The sequence below is a fragment of the Cryptomeria japonica genome, chromosome 4 (genome assembly GCF_030272615.1).
Source record: "Cryptomeria japonica chromosome 4, Sugi_1.0, whole genome shotgun sequence".
NCBI classification, from domain to species: domain Eukaryota; kingdom Viridiplantae; phylum Streptophyta; class Pinopsida; order Cupressales; family Cupressaceae; genus Cryptomeria; species Cryptomeria japonica.
In genome coordinates this window covers 357,746,008-357,764,559 of record NC_081408.1, presented here as the reverse complement: position 1 = coordinate 357,764,559, position 18,552 = coordinate 357,746,008, and positions in this window count along the sequence as shown.

The window sequence follows — 18,552 nt, the reverse complement described above, 5'->3', positions numbered from 1 at the left end:
ACTGGTGCTTTTTAACCTTGGCTTGCTCCTTTTCTTCCATAGGTGGCATGTTGGAGGATGACAAGGATTGTTTCCTGAGATGGTGGACATCTTGGATGTTGTTTCAAGTGTCTTGAGTGGAGCATGAGAGAATGTTTTGGATCTATGTGGTTTCATGGATGGTAGTGATGATGTGATTTCATCGAGTGGCTCTTAGTAATGCAAATCTTATGATGAGATGACTCATGTAAGGTCTTCATCAAATGAGAGATTGTTGGGATTAAGGTGCCTCAATCTTAGGAGTTCCAAGGAAATTATTTAATTAATTTAATGGTCTTATGTGCTGATTTTATTTATTTAATGGTATATTTTAAGTTTCCAAAGTGCAAATCTCAATTGCGGGGCCTGATGGCAAGTTGGGTGCAACAAGCTTTGAGGAGAACGTGAAATTGTGACACTTGTCACAAGGAGGGAAGTTTGGAGAATAAATTTTCTTTGGATCTCTTCAAAACCCTCTTCTTGTGACAAGTGGCTGCATAGTTTGTTTTCCTTTCTTATGCACATTTTTGGAATGATTCTCAATGGGACCAAATATTTCATGTGGATAGACTTGGAGCAAAATGGAAAGTTTTATATTAGTAAAAGGTTTGTTTATCTCATCTTGGATGCCTTGTATTTGTGGATTAAATAATATTTGTATTAAATATTATTTATGCAAGAGTTATGTGAAAGGAAGTTTCTATTTACATTCTGAAGAAGTCACCAGTGAGGAGGGACCTCAAAGAGATCAATCTGGACCGGTCAGCAAGATTAAACACAATGGAAACACAAAGATATGATAGAGGCAATGTAGAATATTGGTTTATTGCATGAAACTAATTACATCTAACTAGTAATAATCTGTTTACAACATACTGGCTCACATGCCTAGTAGAACATACAGAATAGGTCAAACCAAGACCTTGAATCATGGGATCTATCTTCTATGCATAGTCTAGCTAGTTGATTATGTGATTGATTTCATTCTAACGCTTAATTACAATTATATATATATATATATATATATATATATATATATATATATATATATATATATATATATATATATATATATATATATATCCAAAGTATCCAGTCAGCCCAAAAGGGATCAAAACCCGAAGAACAAGACCTAACGTGCAAAATAAACAAGGTCGGCCTCCACCAAGAGATTCCTCTAGAAAATCCAAAGGATGAAATGTAGAATGCGGGAAAAGGTTGACCACACATCATGGAACATTGAAATCGACACCCAAGGCTCCACAAGCTTTGAAATGGGTTCCGATAGATCATCAAAATAGGTCCAGGCAACCGGTAACAAAGGACTATCAACTAGTAATAGGAAACTGTCATGGAAACCGGCAGCTATATCTTGCTAGAAAATTATCCAAATGCGATGCAGTCTGGAAACAAGAAATATGATCAATTCTTCAACTAGAATCCAACTCCATGGGTTCCGATGAGCCAAAACCAAGACACACAAAAAGGAAAATTGAAACTGCAAACAAAAAACAAAATAGAAAGGAAAATATTTTAGGTAGATGCAAGATTGCTATGAACCGGGGATTTTTCTACATCAGACATATGGGGTTATTGAAAAAGTGAGCCTCTCACTTTGTCGGGGTCAAAGGGAAACCAAGGCGGTCAACCTCTATGTGAGAAATCCAAGATGAATCTTCAATTGGTTTGTCTTTCCACTTCACAAGATGTTCCTTATATTGACTGCTTTGAGTACTACGCCCAATCCTAGTGTCCAAAATCTCTTCAATCTGATCTGGTTCCTTTCGAGGTAACTATTTCTCCAAGTTTGCAACATGATCCTCACTAAATTCTACAATGTTAAACACTGGTGAAATACTTAGACTAACTAGTAACTCCACTTCATATGCATTTCTAGAACTGAACTTCCTTAAAAAAATGCAAGGTCCAAACTTCTTCATCTACAACTTGTTATAAGTTCCAACCAGGAATCTCTCTTTTCTCAGATATACCATCACTTCATCTGCAAAGTCTTCTGCTTCTGAACTTCTCTGGTCTTTGCTACTAATATCTCTCAATTATGGTATGCCTCTAGGATGCACTCCGGTAACAATCTCAAAAGGTGTTATTCTGGTACTTCTATTCACTGAATTATTGTAGGCAAACTTTGCTTGTGCAAGGATCAAATCCCAACTTCTGGTTTTATTTCCCACTAAAAATCTCAACAAGTTTCCCAAACTCCAATTAAAAACTTCTATTTGTCCATCATTTTGTGGATGAAAAGTAGAACTGAACTTCAAATTTGTCTTCATCTTCTTCCAAAGTGTTCTCCAAAAATAGCCAACAAACTTAGTGTCTCTGTCTAAAACTATGCTCTTAGGTAATCCATGCAATCTCACCACTTCCTTGAAATATAGGTCTGCTACATGCAATGCATCTGATGTGTTCTTACAAGGTATGAAATGAACCATCTTCTAGAATCTATACACTACCAAAAATATAGAATCATTCCCTCTCGGTCTCTTAGGCAATCCAAGTACAAAATCCATGCTTATATCCTCCCAAGGTCTTATCGGTACGGTCAACGGTTTATACAATCCCACATTTTGACTACTACCCTTTGCAACTTGAAAAACCCTACAACTCTGCACATATTTATTAACATCCTTATGAATCTAAGACCAAAAGTATTGCTCACTCACCAATGCTACTATTTTGTCAATGCCAAAATGTTCGGCTAGTCCTCCATTGTGTTTCTCCTTTATCGAATTCTCCCTCATAGAACTCTTAGGTATGCACAACTGAACTCCTCTGAATAACATCCCATCCTGAATGAAGTAATCCAACCACTTGCTTCTATCTACCATAACTGGTTCTCTACATGCTTTCCAAGGTTTTGCAAAATTCAGGTCATCATCATACAAGGTCTTCAAATCTTCAAATCCTAATACTATCACTCTCATCTCTATCAGCAAATTCCTTCTCCTACTCAATGCATCAGCAACTTTGTTAGATTTTCCACTTATATGCTTCAACACAAAGGTGTAACTCTGCAAGAATTCTACCCATCTCATATGTCTCTGATTCAACTTACTCTGATTGTTCAAATACTACAAAGCTTGATGATTTGTATACAACACAAACTCCTTAGGCAACAAGTAATGTCTCCACTTCTTCAAGGCTTGAACTATGGCATAAAACTCTTGATCATACACTAAATATCTCCTCGGGGCATCATTCAATTTCTCATTGAAATAAGCTACTACTCTCCCTTCCTGACTCAAGGCTGCTCCTATTATTGTTCCACTTGCATCACAATCCACTTGAAATACTTTATTGAAATCCGGTAAAGCCAACACATGCTGCTCAGTAACTTTCTGCTTCAATAGTTCAAAAATTTTGTTTGCTCTGGTGGTCCACTTGAATTCCTTCTGATCTCCTCTCATGGTCTCAGTCATAGGGTTACAAACTGAACTGAAATTTTTGATAAACTTCTGGTAAAAGCTAGCCAATCCATGAAATGATCTTACCTCTCCAATGCTTTCTGGTGTAGGCCATTCAATAATTGCTTTCACTTTCTCAGGATCCATCTTCAAACCATCCTCAGTTATCACAAACCCCAAATAGACTAACTCATCCTTCATGAAGGTACACTTCTTGATATTGATCAGCAAATTCTTTTCTCTCAACCTCTGCAAAACTTGTCTTAACTGCAACAAATGCTAAACTTTTTTCTTACTGAAAATCAGAATGTCATCCAAATACACAATAAAAAACTTACCCAAGAATTTCTTCAATACCTCATTCATCAGCCTCATGAAAGTACTCAGTGCATTAGTCAATCCAAAAAGGCATTACCAACCATTCATACAGTCCTTCATTTGTCTTAAATATCGTATTTCACTGATCACCTTCTATGATCCTAATCTGATGATATCCACTCTTCAAATATATCTTTGTAAAATATTTTGCTCCACTCAAATAGTCCATTATGTCATCCATCCTAGGCAAAGGAAACTGGTATTTCACTATGATCTTATTTATTTCTCTTGAATCAGTACACATCCTCCATTCTCCATTCTTCTTAGGTGTTAATACTGTTGGTATTGCACAAGAGCTCAAACTTTCCCTGATCAAACCTTTCTTCAACAACTCTTGCACTTGCCTATTCAGTTCTTAATTCTCTGACGGTGTCAACCGATGTGCAACTTTGTTAGGAAAACTAGCTCCGAGAACCAAGTCCATGCAATGACTAATACTTCTCACAAGTGGAAATCCATCAAGTACATTATCTAAAATGATGTCCTCATATTCTGTTAGCAAGTCTTTTATTTCTTCTGGGTGTTCTCCTTAGGAATTAAGGAAAAACACACATTCTCATGTCTCAATCCATCCAGGAATTTCCATCCATCTACCAAATAGATTCTAGAATTCATACAAACTTCATTCTTCAAAGGTTCCTCCAAGGGTAAAAAGTTTTGCTTCATCCCACTAGCCACAATAGTGTATGTATTCTTCCACCCATCATGTACTGCATGTCTATCAAGTTGCGAAGGTCTACCCAACAAAAGATTACAAATATCCATAGGCATAATATCATACAAGACTTCATCATGATAATTCCCAATTTTCAATTTCACCAAACATTGATCACTTACTAACAATTTGTGTTCATCCTGAATCCATGCTATCTGATAAGGCTTAGGGTGTTTAAATCTCTCCAATTTCAACTTATTCACCATTTCTTCTGAAACAAGATTATCTAAACTACCACTATCAATAAAAACTTTACAACACTTACCGAATACCTTACATCTGGTCTTGAACAAATTCTTCCTCTGCAAGGGCTCTTCATCTCCTTCGGTATGACACAAAGCTCTCCTCATCACCAACAGTTCTTCATCTTCCAGTTTATTGTCTGATCTAGTGGGGTTTTCCTCCACCATTTCTACTTTTTTGGTATTTTTTGTCTTCTTGCACTTGAATGCACGATGTCTTTCTCCTCCACACTTAAAGGAGGTTCCTCTAAATGTCTTTTTGTCTTGCCTTCCAAAATTCTCATTCTGGTAACCATCTGGTTCTCTCCTCCGGTAGAAATTTCTATCATCCTTCCAGTATGAATTACCTTCTTTTCTCACTTCCTTGTCCTTGCTCTGATCTGTATTGGTTCCTCTTCCTTTGGTATATCCTCTTCCTCCTTGAAATCTTCCTCTGGTAAGCCTTCCATCTCTGCCTCTCTGCTTCTACTCATGCCTTTTGTTTAACTTCTCTTCTTCCTTTAGGGCATACTGGTAAGCCTCTTCAACACTCTCCAATTTGATCAAACTCAATTTATCTTATATAGACATCCGCAATCCATTCAAATATCTTGCAACTTGTTCAACTTCATCAACATGTCTGGATTTGATATTCAACTTATAGAATGCTTCGGTGTACTCATTCACACTAGATTCCTTCTGTCTCAAATTCTGCAACTTTCGGAACAAATCCACTTGATAATTCGTCGACACAAACTTCGATTTCAACTTAGAAATCATCTAATCCCATGTTTTAATCTTTTCTTTACCTCTTCTCTGTCTATCAACATGCAAATGCTCCCACCAAAGAGATGCATGACCTTTCAACCGGGTATAGGCACATTTCACCTTCCTCTCTTCTACAGTGTTTTCAAAATAAAAATACTTCTCCATATCAGAGATACAATCCATCAATTCATCTAAATATACCTTCCCATCATATTTCAGTGGGGTAAAATGAGGTTTAGTATTCGCCCTACTCAAAATCCTCAAAAACCTTTCCTCATCCGGATCAACCATCGATAGGTTTGCTTGTTCTGTCGGGGCTTCTTCTCCTTCATTTTCACTTACATCTTCAATATGTTGGCCTCTTCTTTGGGCTATCTCCACAGCTTCCAATCGGGCTGCTATACCTTGCAACGTATCTATCACAGTAGGGTCCGCATTTCCATGCGTTCCACCATTCCTAGCTCCTCTTCGCATCATCATTCATGCTAGTCCTCTGCAGCTGCAGGTCGGATCCGCAATCCACCACCCTAAAACAAAATTTCAGAACACGCAACCTCCTAAATGAAACTTTTCTCTAATACCACTTGAAGTATTCACCAGTGAGGAGGGACCTCAAAGAGATCAATCTGGACTGGTCAGCAAGAATAAACACAATGGAAACACAAAGATATGATGGAGGTAATGCAGAACAGATTGTTTTATTGCATGAAACTGATTACATCCAAATAGTAACAATCGGGTTACAACATACCAGCTCATAGGCCTAGTAGAACATACAAAATAGGTCACAACCAGGATCTTGAATCATGGTATCTATTTTCTACTCACAGTCTAGCTAGTTGATTTTGTGATTGATTCCATTCTAATGCATAATTACAATTTTATATATATATATATATATATATATATATATATATATATATATATATATATATATATATATATATTGATCCAAAGGATCCAGTCTGCCCAAAAGGGATCAAAACCAAAGAACAAGACCTAACATGTAAAATAAACAAGGTCAGCCTCCGCCAAGAGATTCCTCCGAAAAATCCAAAAGATGAAACGTAGAATGCGGGAAAAGGTCAGCCACACATCAAGGAATATCGGAATCAACGCACAAGGATTTGCAAGCTTCAGAATGGGTTCTGGTAGATCACCAAAATAGGTCCAGGCAATCGGTAACAAAGGACTGTCAACCGGTAATAGGAAAATGTCATGGAAACCAGTAGCGATATCTTGCCGTAAAATGATCCAAATGTGATGTGGTCTGGAAGCAAGAAAGATGATCAAGTCTTCAAGTAGAATCCAACTCCACAGGATTCGGTGAGCCAAAACCGGGACACACAGAAAGGAAAACTGAAACTTCAAACAGAAAATAGAACATAAAGGAAAATATTTTTGGTTGATGCAAGATTGCTATGAACCGAGGATGCTATTGCATCATATTCACAGATACATTTAATGTGGACGCTTTTGGGAAGTTTTTTGTTTTTGCATTGTAAGCTCTATAAATATAAGGATTTCTAGAGGAGTTTAAGGAGAGGAGTTCATTATTACAAGTGTTATGCTACCAGATTTTCTCCAGGATGGAGCAAGATGTAAATATCCATGCGAAGGCCTAGAGCTTGACGATTGTATTGTAATTGTTTTTTGTTGCTGAATAATACAATGGCCCTCTGATTTTGGATTTTGGGGTTTTTTACCCAAAAGGGTTTTCCCCACGGTAAATATGTGTTCTATTCTTCTGTCTTTTTCTTTTGTTTTATGATTATGTGTTGTTGAATTTAAATGTATGCATTTTTTTGAAACTATTGTTTGATCTGGCAAGATCTTAAATTGCAATCACTTTCCTCTAAGGGTTAATGTGGGAAATAAACTATGTCTGATTTCAATTTCTGACATAGTAGTGTGCATTTGTAATTTATGCTAGATGTGCATATTGATCTCATATGTCTTTTCTGGGATTCCCGATTTTCCCTTCAGTATTTTAAGTACTATACTTTCTATTACTTTGCATTGTGAATCAATGTCTATGCCAAGTATTGCATTACTTGGTTCTTTGACATCATGTGCATGAAAGAGTGTACTATGAATTGTTGCAAATTACTCTTGCATTATAAAAAAATTGGTCATCATATTTTTAACCTTTAATGTCTTGAGAAAAAACTTGGGGCATTAGAATAGTTCCTTGTTTGTACTAGACTATGTTGGAAAAGGGAACTTTCAAGGTGACATTTCCTCAAAAGTGTTAGGCAAGGAATTAGTTAGTTTAATATAAAAATTGTTGGTGCTATGAGGAAGTGAGTAGAATCACTCCAAGGCATAATCTTTTAGAGTGTGAGGGAAAATTTTAGCAAGCAAGTAGTCATCATAGAGAAAGTCACTTGAGGCAAGTGGCATTAAAGGGGTGGATATGGGTCGTGGGAACCCTCTTATCATTATACATTTTATATTAGTAGCCATGAAACCCATAGGGCCAACATGTAAGAGAGAATACCCTAAGAGAGGGGATTGTGGTTAAGGTCCATGGTGATGCCTTTGTAGGGGAAATAGGAATAGCATTTAAAGGATCCTAATTGATGGAGGAAGTGTTGAAGGATGAGGTCAATGGGAGGGATGATGGAAGTATGAATGTGATGATTAATAGGAGTTTAAGTAGGGGGAGTAGGTGTGGACATAATGAAACTTGGTGATCTGGAATATGTGTTGTAGGAACCTTTGGGAGCTTGGTTTAAGGAGGTTGAACAACACAACTTCATTGATGATGATCAAGCCCCTTAAATATTTGAAAAGATTGTACAAACAAAACCGAGGGAGTTGTGTATAGATATTTGAATGATCGTTAGGGAACATGTACATGCAATTTTGGAAATGCAATATTAACTTATATTGTGTTGTAAAATGCTAATTGTTTCTTACTTTAAGACTTCTTATGATTTTGTTTAATCATCCTCTAGATATCTTTAATTGAAATTGTCCCTTTGATTTAATAAATAATTTTCATGATCGTTTATGATTGTCTAAATAAGAAAAAAAATAGAAATGTGAATTATAATAAAATAGACATCATCAAAATGTGAAAATTAACTTTGAGATATGATAATGTCCAAGAGAGTTGAATAATGAATATTGAAATGAAATTGAAGTGTTTAAATAATAAATAAATAAAAACTAAATGAAAAATGATTTACAAAATTAGAGACTATTCACATACCAAACATTCATTAAAAAAAACTATCATAATATTATTAAACAAAAGAGCTAAAAGAAGCCAAACTTTAAAAAATGTTAAATAAACAATTCTATATCTACGTGTTTTGAAATTCATTAATGGAGCCTCAAAACCTAAACCTTGGAAACAAGATATGGACAGGAAACTAACACAGCAAGCAGAAAGGAGATTAGAGTCCTCCCGTAGAACACCATTTTCCCACCGTAATATGATTGTAAGTCGGCATAAGACATTCATGTTCATGTATGTAAGGGTATATAAGTCAGTCCGGTTAGATCACTTTTGGATATATGTGTTAGGTAATGTGATATTGTGTGAGCGAGATCTTGATCGACAGAATACGAATGTAATGATTTGTAGTCAGTCTTGGTTATTTGTCAAGAGGATTGGGAAGCAAATTAGGTTACCAGTAAGGAAGGAGAGAGTGTTAACCGGTACAGTCAGTGCTTAAACCGAAACTCATCCAGCATATGAGATGCACACTCAGAGTTCAAATTTTGTTTGTGATCCAATATTTTGTATCTATAGTCAGTAAGGCTCCTTTGTGATGAGTAGTGCACTCTAGATAGTGTGTCTTCCTGCATGTGCAGACCCCTTATATGTCATATGTATTCATTTGGCCAGTGGATAGTGTAGACACCTAAAGGTTGCACAACAAAATAAGTGAATTTTATTCATTTTATTATCCTTAATTCTTCCAATTAATTAAATTAAGATTTAATTAATATCCCCTATTCTTCTATTTTGATCTTAGAATCATCACATATCCCTCGTTCTTTTGGTAGTCATCCTATAGGTCAAGTGCTCTTCCAAGCTAAGAGCCACCTTGATTTGAAGGATCCTTGGAGATAGAGAACAATGAGACGCGCTTAGGATCTTTATTTCATTTTTTTGTTCTAATGATTTTGATCTCTAACATAATGTCGCATTGGTGTGTTTGTGTTGTTTGCCTCTCTCATGCAGGTGCAACAATCTGAGCATATAGATAGATATTGTGGGTCACAAATCCCACCGTGGTTTTTCCTCTTTGAGGTTTCCCACATATAAATCTATGGTGTTATGGTGTTGATCTTTGTGGTTTTTTTGTTCTTCATTATATCTTGTTTATATGCTTACCGGTTGTTAATTGGAAAAGTATCTTTAAAAGGAATTAATTTTTTATTTACTGGTAGAACACTGATTCCCCCCCCCCCTCTCAGTGTTCTTGGATTCCAGCAATTGGTATCAGAGCTTGGTGCCTTGGAATAAGTCTAATAGCTTGAGGAAGATCCTGAATCCAGAATCCATGGAGATAAGTTTGGAGAAAGAACTTGAAGCGGCACTTGAAGATTTGATGTTGAAAGATTGAAGAACATGAAGATGCAAGATGAGTTGAATTCTACAAAAGATGAGCTGAGATCTGCAAAGGAATTCATCCTTACTCTGCAAGAGAGGTTGTCACCTACACAAGCCAAAAGGAAAGAACTCTTACAAAATAAGGATGTTGAAGAGAAGAATGCTTTAAAGGAACTATGCTAGAAGTTGAGTCAAGAAAATGGTGTGATGAAGAATGAAATGCAAGCCCTAACCATGAGGATGTCCAAGGAGATTGAAGACTGGAAGAAGAATGAAGAAAATCTTGCCAAATATCTAAAACACAAATCTGAAGAATGCATTAGGTTGGCACATGCGAATGATGTATTGAGAATTGAATTAGTACAATCTCAAAACAATGAGCAAGAGTTGGAAATAATGATGACAATTCTAAGAAGTGATCTGGACGCTGCAAATGAGTACAAAGACAAGTTTAAGGCCAGTTCTGCAAAGCTTGATGAGTTATTAAAGAATCAAAGGGACACTGGAGACACTAGAGGTCTTGGATTTGAGCATGGGGAAAGCTCCGGTACTGCAAATCTGGAGAATCTACTAGACAACTGGAATCAGAGGTCACTAGTAAGACAACCCAATGCACATAAATTTAATGGTAGATGCTTTGTTTGCAATAAGTTTGGTCATATGGCAAGTCAATGTAGAAATAGAGTCAATCAGAATAATAATTCAGGTACCAGTCAATGTTTCAATTGCAAAAAGTATGGTCATAGGACAACAGATTGTAGAATGAATTTGAAATGTCATGCATGTGGAAAGTTTGGACATATGGCTAATCAATGTAGGTCAAGAAATTATCAAGTTTATAGCAAGGCAATTCAGAAGAACAATGTCACCTATTATGCATGCAACAAAGTAGGACATGTTGCTAAATTTTGCAGAAGCAAGAACCCACCGACAGGAAATGACAAATCCAATGAGAAGGGAAAATAAAAGGTTGATGATATCTGGAAGGAGCATGAGAAGAAGTGGATTAGAAAGTCTGAGGATCAACCAGCTGAAGCAAATATCCCAGTTACTCAACTGACAGAGAAAAATGTTCTTGCACCAATAGGAAACTCATCCAATAACTAAGGCATTAGCCTTAGGGGGAGGCAATTTGATGACAAATCTTGCATTATCCCCCGTAGTGGTCTAAAAGCATGTTTCAGATATTGGAGAAGTCAGTCAGAAGGTTCACTGATGCAGATATGATGAACCTTGAATCCAGTATGATATGTCGACAAACATTTATGTCAATGAGGAATTAGGGTTTCATAGGTTAAAAGGTAAATAGTGACTCATTTTTCACCACCAAGCCTTCAAAGCAAGTCAGAGCAAGTTGAAGGAGATTCAAAGTGATCCTATGCATTTCTAGGAGAATTCCAGTGCATTTAGAGCAAATTTTCAAGAGCTTTTCACTGGCAAAGATTCTAAGGTATTTCTCGGTTTTCAAGCTATCTTTTTTGAAATTGCAATGGCTTATGGATCTGTTCCCACTCCAACAGATGTTGCTACTCCTATTGTGGTTGATATCAAGGATCGTCCATGCTCGGTATTTAAGAAATACCCTCAAATTGCGAAGGTTGATGATTCAGTCAGCGCATTTTCTAGGGTTCTTGACGACGTTCTTTATGTGGAGGATGTTAGAGCATACATTCACTACACTTTGGAGGAATTGGGCTCATCTAAGATAAAGACTATGTATATTACAGCATTGTTGGATAATAATGGTGTAATCAAACCGGAATTTAGACATTTGAAGTATCAAGGGTTTACAGACATTTTGGAGATGCCTGAATTTGATAATGAAATCATATGGTATGTGTTGAGCCATGTTAACGATGAGTTTATGTGGCTAGACCGGCCTTATAAAATCACTAAGGATGCCATTCGAGCAATTACCGCTTTGCCCCAGGTTGGTCAGAGACCGGATAAGAAGTAAATCTCTAACAATGAAGTCACCAAGCTAACCGGTGCTACATTCGGCAATCGGTCTATGAGGATTAGTACAATCAGAGATAAGGATGTGCAATTTGTCAGCATGGTTATTGGGTATAAGGTAACTCAATCTAACTGGTTGAACTCTATTTCTAGTTCCTCTATATACTTTGCACATAAGATGATCAAAGAAAATGAAAAATATGATCTTTGCTAGTGGATGTGTGACGAGTTAATCAAGGGTGAGAAGAAGGGTGTATTCTGGTATGGAAATATTGTTGTTTGTCTAATGCTATTCTTTCTCAATGAGACCCCAGGATCCGGAAAAAGGCAATGGGCCTTTGACATTCTGGTAGGAAAACAAATTAAGGATGCCTTAAGAAACCTAGGACAGGACAGTGAATCCACCTTATGGGGATATTTCAAGGCTTTTCAGAAGGCAATGAAACAAAGGGAAAGGGTACCAAAGCACATTGTTGACAAGTACTCTACTGAAATTTGTTTTATGGTTAAGAAGGATGAAACTCTCATGGAAGCTATTCAACCTAGAATAGTATGGGTAACTGAGATGGGTTATGAAGTTGATGCACATGTATTGGACTTATATGATAAGATGCTTATAAATGCCCATGTAGATGAAAAGGAAAAGACTTTTGGCACTGCTAAGCAAAAGGAACTTGAAGTCCAAATAGGGTTCAATAAGAAGAAAGGGGGAGGTCAAATAAAGAAGGTAGGACAGGTTGTCGAGAAAATGTCCAGTGAAATCAAGCAGATTATTGGACTAGTAGTCATCTTCTCTGGCAACAGTTAAGGCCTCACTGGTAGCAACAACTAGAAAAGGAGTGATGAAAAGGAAGAAACTGGAAACCTTTATTGCCCATGTTGATTATGGATTTGAAACTGAAGAAGAACCCTCTAAGATTCCCAAAATTTACATGAGAATTCAGAGGAAGAAGCCTAAGGAAGGAAAGCAGTAGAAAACCAAGGTCACCCCTCTAGTAGCCCATAAGCAACCTGTGAAGGAAAGGAAGCCTACAGAAAAGAAAAAAATGATCAAAGATACAACTCCCTCATCTGGGAAAGAGAATAAATCTGAATTGGATAAGACTCTTGAATTCAGTAAAAGTATAAAGATTATCCCTCCTTTATTTGTAGATGAATTGATTGATCAAATCACTAAGGATGGAATTTTGAGTAATATACAATATTTTTATATACATATGGATGATGATGAACAAAAGGAAACTAAGGAAGCAGTTTTGTTATAGTTAGATATATATATAAGAAAGCCTTAATAGAGATAGAAAAGAAAATTTTGATAGAATTATATAATAAATTAGATGCTAGAAGACTATCTACACTTGAGGAAGACAGGCATATAAAAATTCAGGAACTGTTAACTATTTGTGGTGCAATAACTGAAGAGATGCAGAAGTGCCTTGAATTTGCAAATAAAACAATTTTCCGGAGTAGGCATGGGCATGTTAGCTTAATGGTGGGAAGAGTGAATGAAATAGTTAAAGAGACTCATGAGGCATGGCAAAAATTCTTTATTGATAACCCAGAATTCTTTACATCACCTGAAGTTCCTCCTAAGTCTGACATTCTAGACATCTCGGTTGATGCTAAGGGGAAAGGCATATTAGGTGAAGATCCACCGGTTTTGGATAAGAAATTAACTAAGGATATTCCTCCGGCAATTACAAATATACAGGATATAGAGGAAAATAAACCGGCAGATAATATTGAGGATAATTTTCCTCCGATTATTGGTGTAGATACAATTGAGATTCATGATGTAGTGGCAGAAGAAATAATTGCACCAAGTGGCGAAGCCACCGGTGCCAAGGAGAAGGAATGGGAGCAGGAAAAAGGACAGAAGGTAGAGGAGAAGGAGAAAGATCAAGAACATATTGAAATCAGGGTACCGACACCATCACCGGTTGTTGGTCCCTCATTGTTGGCACTCGACACATTCGGTCAAGTAGATTTTAGTCATTTTGAGAAGAAGAATATTGAGAAATTGAGTAGTTCTGAGTTAATGTTTATTGCAGCACAGAAGCTTATGAAGGAAGGATCAGAGGACAAGCAATGTATAGAACAAGCCATTTCAATCCTGCATCAGCTTGCCTCGAAATACAAGATCAGTCAAGTATCTAGCCCTTCCGACAAACTAAAGGGTTTGACAGAACACATTACCAAGGAGTACGAAACTCTACAACAAGTGTCAAACCGGAAATTGGTGGAGGTACAATCCAGCTAGGAAGGTCACTTGTGATAACATGATCACATCAAACAAGGCCAATTTGACAGAAGAATTGAGAAGGATTGATGAAGCCTTTCATCAATGCAGTAGTATTTACGGGTCTTGCACTAACACTGCAAAATTAACAGTAGACCTGGAAGTTAAAATAAAAGCGGCTAAGGTCCGGTTAGAGAATCTTGCAAATAATTTTGATGGTACTTAGTCATTGACTAGCATTGTTGATGGTCAAATTTTGGTTTCAGAATCAGAGATTTCAGCTTTAGAGAAGGATATGGACAGGTTAATCTGGTGAGCCAGATAATTGAGAGGTTTGGTCAATCCCCGACTTAACACCGTGTTGCTTCATAAAAGGGAATGTATAGAACAGATGAGTAAGCCCACACCAGAAACATTAACAGAAGAAGAATTACATGCATACATTCTTAATGGGTTTGTATCAATTTTGGGAACATTGAAAACCGGTTGGGACACTTACTTGGTATTTTTGAAGAGTGCTTACCTGGATATATTTAAGTACATCTAGATCTGGTAAACACAAATTTTGATTCTTTCATTTATTTCCTATTATTTGTCCCGTCTTTGGCATTGTTGTCAAAAGGGGAGAGGTTGGATGTGAAAAATGTTAAGGGACATAAGAAGTAATGTATAGCTCGAGGGGAGCAGCTCTCTGAGATCAGTTTTTGGGAAGTTTTTGGTCAGGAACTAGAACAATAGTTTAATGATTCATTTTTCACATGAGTGTTGCCATCAATGCCAAAGGGGGAGATTGTTGGCAATTGACACTCATCCGGGATCATGTTGTTGTCATTGATGGAAACACACATCATTTTGGGTTGGATACTTATTCGGTATTCTAGGTTTGACATCTAGCATTCAAGAAAACTAACAGGCAAGGGTAACAGACAAACTAGGAACCAGTATGTGGAAGTCAACTTAGAAGATTGATCTGGCAAAGATTATAGCAGCAATGGTCACGAAGATTAATGTTTATATTTTTGTCTAGGCCGACATGTGATTACTTTGTAATATGATTGTAAGTCGACATAAGGCATTCATGTTCATGTATGTAAGGGTATATAAGTCAGTCCGATTAGGTCATTTTTGGATATATGTGTGATTTAGGTAATGTGATATTGTGTGAGCAAGATCTTGATCGATAGAATGTGAATGTAATGATCTATAGTCAGTCTTGGTTATTTGTCAAGAGGATTGGGAAGCGAATTAGGTTACCGGTAAGGAAGGAGACAGTGTTAACTGATACAGTCAGTGCTTAAACTGGAACTCATCCAGCATATGAGATGCACACTCAGAGTTCATAATTTTGTTTGTGCTTCAGTATTTTGTATTTTTAGTCAGTGAGGCTCCTTTGTGATGAGCAGTGCACTCTAAGCAGTGTGCCTTCCTGCATGTGCAGGCCCCTTATATGTAATATTTATTCATTTGACCAGTGTTGATCTTTGTGGTTGCTTTGTTCTTCATATATATCTTGTTTATATGCTTATCGATTGTTGATTGGAAAAGTATCTAAAGGAATTAATTTTTTATTTACCGGTAGAACATTGATTCACCCCCCCCCCCCCCCCTCTCAATGTTCTTGGATTCCAACAGAGATCTTATCGTTAATCAAATGCTTGAGTTTCATCCACCCATGGGTCAATCTATCTATCTAAATTAAGCAAGAGCAGCCAATTTGATTTATTATGATGCAACACTTGTGACTCGCCTTTCTCTTCATATCTTTGGTTGATTCATTCAACAAATAGGAGATTAAATCCTGTTATTTGTTTAAGGAAAATGTTCTCATCCTTTGATTCCTCTCCTCTCTCAACCATGGAAGAAAAGTGGAAATCAAATGCCAATTAGAAAGATCAATCAGTGGATGGGTGTGAGAGAATGGAACCAAAAGGTAATCCAACTTGATATAACTTAACCATTAATGCATAGGCTTGTTTCTTTCCTCCCATTATAATGGGTGGTTGACATGAATCATTCACGTGACATGTATGCCTCATCAATGAGGGCCCTACCATATAATGGAAGGTGGTTCCATTGTAGTGTCGATGCTAAACTGAGAGATGGAAGGAGATAAAATACTTCTTATTCCCACCTAGATAAATCCTCACCTTACTTAAGATAAATCAAGGCTAGCACTCATTTAAACAAAGTGAAGGTGAGGATTTACTCACATGAGAGAAATCAAATTTTGGGTGAGTAAAAGGTTAAAAATCTATATTAATTAGCCCTCTCTCATGCTACCTACTAGACCCTTAGCTTAGATGAAATAAAATAGGGCTAACACAGGCTCATCAATCACATATGTACTAAAATCTTAACTTAAAGGACCATCGTTTAGTGTGTTAGACCCAACTGATTGATTTGATTATGCACCAAGGCCAAGGGTTTAGAAATATATAGATAGAGGCATCCAATAGAAAGTTCAAGTTGGATGTAAATTGAAGAATAAGTGATTAGGAGATAACCCACATGTACAATGTTAGCTCTATTTGGAGAGAGATGGAGCTCATAAGCTCAAAGGAAGAAGTGTGCATACCGATTGACATTAGGAAGGGAATGAAAGGTTAGATTCCACCTCTCAAAACTAGGCATTATACAACAAAGTGATTGTTTGTTGGTCAAAAGTGAATAATGCAAGTATAAGAGGGGATGTAATAAGGAATGACCATAAAGCATAATAGGTGGGACTAAGAAGGCCTTAGAAATGATGTCGAGGAATCAATCTTGACTGAATAGTCTTGCTTTGTATCAAATACTATTCATCCTCCCTTAAGCCTTATATTTGAGTGTTTGAAAGCTTATACCTATATTCATTCATTGGCTTTGCATAGTTTTCACTACCTATGGGATAAGAGAACAATTCAAGTCACATGTGCATGTATGATTATTAATTGGGAAAAAGATATCGACTTTAGATTTAATATAACCTTCCAAAAATTAAACAATTCCAACCAAACACCATTGTTGACCTCTAGGCATCCATTTACTAAAATAAAAACTTGTACCAATATGATTCACCTCTAGGCAAAAACATGGGGCATTAGAATAGTTCCTTGTTTGTATTGGACTCTGCTAGAAAAGGGAAATTTCAAGATGACATTTCCTCAAAAGTGTTAGACAAAGGAATCAGAAAGTTTAATATAAGAATTGTTGGAGCTATGGGGGAGTGTGTAGAATGCTCGAAGGCATAATCTACTGGAGTGCAAGGGAAAATTTTAGCAAGCAAGTAGTCAACATAGCTGAAGTCAAGAAAAGTGGCATTAAAGGAGTGAATATGAGTCATAGGAACCCCCTTACCATTATACATTTTAAATTAGGAGCCATGAAATCCATAGGAAAAGCATGTAAGAGAGAATATCCTAGGAGAGGGAATTGTGGTCAAGGTTCATGGCAATGTCTTTGTAGCGGGAGTAGGAATAGCATAATTTAGCTTAGTTTGCAAGGATCCTAATTATGGATGATTTGTTCAAGGATGGGGTCAATGGGAGGGGTGATGGAAGTATGAATGTGATGAGTAATAAGAATTTAATTAGGGGGTAGTTGTGGACATAATGAAAGTTGGCTATTTAGACCAGGTGATGTTGTAGGCGCCTTTGGGGGCCTGTCTTGAGGAGGTTGAGCAACAAAACTTCCTTGATGATGATCAAGTCCCTTAAAGATTTGAAAAGATTGTAAAAGTGATATCTAAGGAATCATGCATAGCTATTCAAATGAATGTTGGGATATGTGTTTTTGCAATTGTGGAAACGCAATAATAGTATATATTGTGTTGTAAAGTGTCAATTGTTACTTACTATGATGTTTCTTTTGACGATTTTGCTTAATCTTCTTAATTATCTTTAATTGAAATAATCTTTTGAGAAACAACTTTCATGATTGTTTGGATAAGAGAAAGAATATAAATGAAAACTATCATAGAAACAACTTTCATGATTGTTTGGATAAGAGAAAGAATATAAATGAAAACTATCATAGAAAAGACAACATCAAAATATGAAAATTAGCTTTTAAACATTATAACCATAAATGTGAATGTGGTGGTGTCTAAGATTTCAAATAATGAATATTGAAGTGTGAATGTGGTGGTGTTGAAGATCTTAAATAATGAATATTGAAATGAAATTGAGATGTGTAAATTTTTAAAAAGCTAAACATAACATTATTTTACAAATTAAACACTATTTTGCATGCCAAATGATAATAACCATCATGACATTATTAAACAA